Raw genomic sequence first — 6,054 nt, forward strand, 5'->3', positions numbered from 1 at the left:
CTTTCTAGAGGTTTCTCCGGCCTTAGGTGCCATAAATGGTTATGGAAAAACAAAAAACAATGCTTTTACCACACCAAACTTAGAAGGTTTGCTCGTCCTCGAGCAAAAGAAGAAAGAAGAGAGTAGAGGAAGAAGAAATAGAGGAGATGAAGGGGGTAGTGTTTCGGCCAAGGGGGTGAAGTAGTGTTGAAGATGTGTGAAAATGAAGGAGTGAAGATGGGTTTATATAGGAGTGGAGGGAGGGTTTGGGTTCGGCCATGTATGGGTGGGTTTGGGAGGGAAAGTATTTTGAATTTGAATAGTGAAGTAGGTGGGGTTTATGATGGGTGAATGTGGATTGGTGAAGGGTTTATGGAGAAGAGGGTAAGATTTGATAGGTGAGGGATTTTTGGGGACGAGTATTATGAAAAGGTGTGAAGAAGAGAGAGAGTGAGTTGAGGTTGGTGGGGATCCTGTGGGGTCCATAGATCCTGAGGTGTCAAGGATTTCTCATCCCTGCACCAATTAGGCGTGCAAAACGTCCTCTGCTGCCAATCTTGGCGTTAAACGCCAGGTTGCTGCCCATTTCTAGCGTTTAACGCCAGCTTCTTGCCCTTTTCTGGCGTTAAACGCCAGTTTGGTGCCCATTTCTGGCGTTAAACGCCCAGAATGGTGCCAGACTGGGCGTTTAACGCCCATTCTGCTGCCCTTACTGGCGTTTAAACGCCAGTAGCCTTCTCCTCCAGGGTGTGCTGTTTTCCATTCTATTTTTCAGTTTGTTTTTGCTTTTTCAATTGTTTTTGTGACTTCACATGATCATCAACCTACAGAAAATATGAAATAACAATGAAAAATAGAAATTTAACATAGATAAGTAAAATTGGGTTGCCTCCCAACAAGCGCTTCTTTAATGTCAGTAGCTTGACAGTGGGCTCTCATGGAGCCTCACAGATACTCAGAGCATGATGATGGCCTCTCAACACCAAACTTAGAGCTTGGTTGTGGCCTCCCAACACCAAACTTAGAGTTTGAATGTGGGGATTTTGTTTGACTCTGTATTGAGAGAAGCTTTTCATGCTTCCTCTCCATGGTTATAGAGGGAGATCCTTGAGCTTTAAACACAAGGGAGTCCTCATTCACTTGAAGGACCAATTCTCCTCTGTCAACATCAATCACAGCTTTTACTGTGGCTAGGAAGGGTCTGCCAAGGATGATGGATTCATCCATACACTTCCTAGTGTCTAGGACTATGAAATCAGTAGGGACGTAGTGGTCTTCAACCTTTACCAAGACATCCTCTACAAGTCCATAAGCCTATTTCCTTGAATTGTCTGCCATCTCTAGTGAGATTCTTGCAGCTTGTACCTCAATGATCCCTAGCTTCTCCATTACAGAGAGATACATGAGGTTTATGCTTGACCCTAGGTCATACAGAGCCTTCTCAAAGGTCATGGTGCCTATGGTACAAGGTATTGAGAACTTTCCAGGATCTTGTCTCTTTAGAGGTAATTTTTGCCTAGTCAAGTTATCCAGTTCTTTGGTGAGCAAGGGGGGTTCATTCTCCCAAGTCTCATTACCAAATAGCTTGGCATTTAGCTTTATGATTGCTCCAAGGTACTTAGCAACTTGTTCTTCAGTAACATCTTCATCCTTTTCAGAGGAAGAATACTCATCAGAGCTCATGAATGGCAAAAGTAAATTCAATGGAATCTCTATGGTCTCAGTGTAAGCCTCAAATTCCCATGGTTCCTCATTAGGGAACTCCTGGGAGACCAGTGGACGTCCATTGAGGTCTTCCTCAGTGGAGATCACTGCCTCTTCCTCCCCTCCAAGTTTGGCCGTGTGGGTCATGTTAATAGCCTTGCACTCTCCTTTTGGATTTTCTTCTGTATTGCTTGGAAGAGTGATGAGCGGATAATTTATACGCTTTTTGGCATTGTTTTTAGTATGTTTTTAGTAGAATCTAGTTACTTTTAGGGATGTTTTCATTAGTTTTTATGTTAAATTCACATTTCTGGACTTTACTATGATTTTGTGTGTTTTTCTGTGATTTCAGGTATTTTCTGGCTGAAATTGAGGGACTTGAGCAAAAATCAGATTCAGAGGTTGAAGAAGGACTGCTGATGCTGTTGGATTCTGACCTCCCTGCACTCAAAGTGGATTTTCTGGAGCTACAGAACTCAAAATGGCGCGCTTCCAATTGCGTTGGAAAGTAGACATCCAGGGCTTTCCAGAAATGTATAATAGTTCATACTTTGGCCGAGTTTAAACGACGTAAAAGGGCGTTGAATGCTAGTTCTACACTGCTGTCTGGAGTTAAACACCAGAAACACGTCACAAACCAGAGTTGAACGCCAGAAATACGTTACAACCTGGCGTTCAACTCCAGAAAGAGCCTCTGTACGTGTAACATTTAAGCTCAGCCCAAGCACACACCAAGTGGGCCCCGGAAGTGGATTTATGCATCAATTACTTACTTCTGTAAACCCTAGTAACTAGTTTAGTATAAATAGGACTGTTTACTATTGTATTAGACATCCTAGGACGTTTTGTTCTTAGATCATGGGGGCTGGTCATTCGGCCATGCCTGGACCTTTCACCTATGTATTTTCAACGGTAGAGTTTCTACACTCCATAGATTAAGGTGTGGAGCTCTGCTGTTCCTCAAAGATTAATGCAAAGTACTACTGTTTTTCTATTCAATTCAACTTGTTCCGCTTCTAAGATGTTCATTCGCACTTCAACCTGAATGCGATGAACGTGACAATCATCATCATTCCTTATGAACGCGTGCCTGACAACCACTTCCGTTCTACTTTAGATTGAATGAGTATCTCTTGGATCTCTTAATCAGAGTCTTCGTGGTATAAGCTAGATTGATGGCGGCATTCATGAGAGTCCGGAAAGTCTAAACCTTGTCTGTGGTATTCCGAGTAGGACTCTGGGATTGAATGACTGTAACGAACTTCAAACTCGCGATTGCTGGGCGTAGTGACAGACGCAAAAGGAGGGTGAATCCTATTCCAGCATGATCGAGAACCTCAGATGATTAGCCGTGTTGTGACAGAGCATTTGGACCATTTTCACAAGAGGATAGGATGCAGCCATTGACAAGGGTAATGCCTCCAGACGATTAGCCATGCAGTGACAGCGCATCGGACCATTTTTCAGAGAGGATTAAAAGTAGCCATTGACAACGGTGATGTCCTTACATAAAGCCAGCCATGGAAAGGAGTAAGACTGATTGGATGAAGACAGCGGGAAAACAGAGATTCAGAGGAACGAAAGCATCTCTATACGCTTATCTGAAATTCTCACCAATGAATTACATAAGTGCTTCTATCCTTATTTTCTATCTATTTATTATTTATGTTCAAAAACTCCATAACTATTTTATATCCGCCTGACTGAGATTTACAAGGTGACCATAGCTTGCTTCATACCAACAATCTCCGTGGGATCGACCCTTACTCACGTAAGGTTTATTACTTGGACGACCCAGTGCACTTGCTGGTTAGTTGTATCGAAGTTGTGAATGAAAAACGATTTATTAAGACGTGCGTACAGAGTTTCTAGCGCCGTTGCCTGAGATCACAATTTCGTGCACCAAGTTTTTGGCACCATTGCCGGGGATTGTTCGAGTTTGGACAACTGACGGTTCATCTTGTTGCTCAGATTAGGTAACTTTCTTTTCGTTTTCTTTTCACACAAAAAAATTATTTTCAAAAAAATTTTCAAAAATTTCTCCTTTGTTTTCGAAAAAAATTTTAAAATAAAAATGTTTTCAAAAATATATTTTTCTTCAGAATTTTTAAGAATAAATTCTAGTGTTTCATGAAGCATGTTGAAGCCTGGCTGGCTGTAAAGCCATGTCCAATTCTTCTGGATAGGGAATGTCAGGCGTGTCATGTCTGAGTTACATACTAAAGCTTGGCTGGCTATTAAGCCATGCCTGACCCTTTGATTGGAGCTTTAGACTAAAGAGCATAAGATTCCTGGAATTCATATTAAAAATTTTGGAATCCTTATTTTTCTTTTTCAAAATGATTTTCAAAAAAAAAAATAAAAGAAAATACAAAAAAAATTAGAAAATCATAAAAATAAAAAATTATTTTGTGTTTCTTGTTTGAGTCTTGAGTCAAATTTCAAGTTTGGTGTCAATTGCATTTTTTCTAAAAATTCTTTGCATTTTTCGAAAAATTCATGCATTCATGGTGTTCTTCATGATCTTCAAGTTGTTCTTGATAAGTTTTCTTGTTTGATCTTGATATTTTCTTGTTTTGCATCTTTTCTTGTTTTACATGTGCATTCTTGCATCCATAGAGTCTAAACATGAAAGATTTCTAAGTTTGGTGTCTTGCATATTTTCTTTGCATTAAAAATTTTTCAAAAATATGTTCTTGATATTCATCATAATCTTCAAAGTGTTCTTGGTGTTCATCTTGACATTCATAGCATTCTTGCATGCATTCATTGTTTTGATCCAAAATTTTCATGCATTGAGTCTTTTTCATGTTTTTCCCCCTCATCATTAAAAATTCAAAAATCAAAAAAATATCTTTCCCTTTTTCACTCATAAATTTCGAAAATTTGAGTTGACTTTTTCAAAACTTTTTAAAATCTAGTTGTTTTTATGAGTCAAATCAAATTTTCAATTTAAAAATCTTATCTTTTTCAAAATCTTTTTCATTTTTTTCTTAGTTATTTTCGAAAATTTTAAAAATATTTTTCAAAAATCTTTTTCTTATCTTTATCTCCTAATTTTCGAAAATAACACCATCAATTAATGTTTTGATTCAAAAATTTCAAGTTTGTTACTTACTTGTTAAGAAAGATTCAAACTTTAAGTTCTAGAATCATATCTTGTGATTTCTTGTGAATCAAGTCATTAATTGTGATTTTAAAAATCAAATCTTTTTCAAAACTAATTTCAATCATATCTTTTCAAAAATATCTCTTCATCTTATCTTTTTCAAAATTTGATTTTAAAATATCCTTTCTAACTTCTTATCCTCTTATCTCTTCAAAATTGATTTTCAAATTTGTTTCAACTAACTAACTAACTTTTTGTTTGTTTCTTAACTTTTTCAAAACTACCTAACTAACTCTCTCTCTAATTTTCGAAAATATCTTCCCTCTTTTTCAAAATTTCTTTTTAATTAACTAATTATTTTAATTTTTGATTTTAATTTTCGAAAAATTACTAACCTTTTTCAAAAACTATTTTCGAAAATCACTAACTCTTTTTCAAAAATAATTTTCGAAAATTCTCCTTCTCTCTCATCTCCTTCTATTTAATTATTCATCTACTAACACTTCATCTCACCCAAATTCGAACCCCCTCTTCCATCTGTGTTCGAATTTTCTCTTCTTCTTTTCTTCTACTCACACAAGGACCCCTATTATTATTATCTTCCTGTCCCTCTTTTTCATATGAGAAGGAGCAAGGACAAGAATATTCTTGTTGAAGCAGATCCAGAACCTGAAAGGACTTTGAAGAGGAAACTAAGAGAAGTTAAATTACAACAATCTAGCAAGCACCTTTCAGAAATTTTCGAACAAGAAGAGGAGATGGTAGCCGAAAATAATAATAATGCAAGGAGGATGCTTGGTGACTTTACTGCACCTAATTCCAATTTACATGGAAGAAGCATCTCCTTTCCTGCCATTGGAGCAAACAATTTTGAGCTGAAACCTTAATTAGTTTCTCTGATGCAGTAGAACTGCAAGTTTCATGGACTTCCATCTGAAGATCCTTTTCAGTTCTTAACTGAATTCTTGCAGATCTGTGATACTGTTAAGACTAATGGAGTAGATCCTGAAGTCTACAGGCTCATGCTTTTCCCTTTTGCTGTGAGAGACAGAGCTAGAATATGGTTGGACTCTCAACCTAAGGATAGCCTGAACTCTTGGGATAAGCTGGTTAAGGCTTTCTTAGCCAAGTTCTTTCCTCCTCAAAAGCTGAGTAAGCTTAGAGTGGATATTCAAACCTTCAGACAGAAAGAAGGTGAATCCCTCTATGAAGCTTGGGAGAGATACAAAGGACTGACCAAAAAGTGTCCTTCTGACATGCTT

The 6,054-nt window shown here is 37.7% G+C and overlaps 1 non-coding gene across 1 annotated transcript; it reads right to left on the reverse strand.

Moving 5' to 3' along the window:
• Positions 1–5,946: 5,946 nt before the first annotated feature.
• LOC112780842 (small nucleolar RNA R71) lies at positions 5,947–6,054 on the reverse strand. The gene has a single exon (XR_003191653.1). It is a non-coding gene; the product is annotated as a small nucleolar RNA R71 (small nucleolar RNA).

Source organism: Arachis hypogaea, chromosome 19 (genome assembly GCF_003086295.3).
Source record: "Arachis hypogaea cultivar Tifrunner chromosome 19, arahy.Tifrunner.gnm2.J5K5, whole genome shotgun sequence".
Classification (NCBI taxonomy): Eukaryota; Viridiplantae; Streptophyta; class Magnoliopsida; order Fabales; family Fabaceae; genus Arachis; species Arachis hypogaea.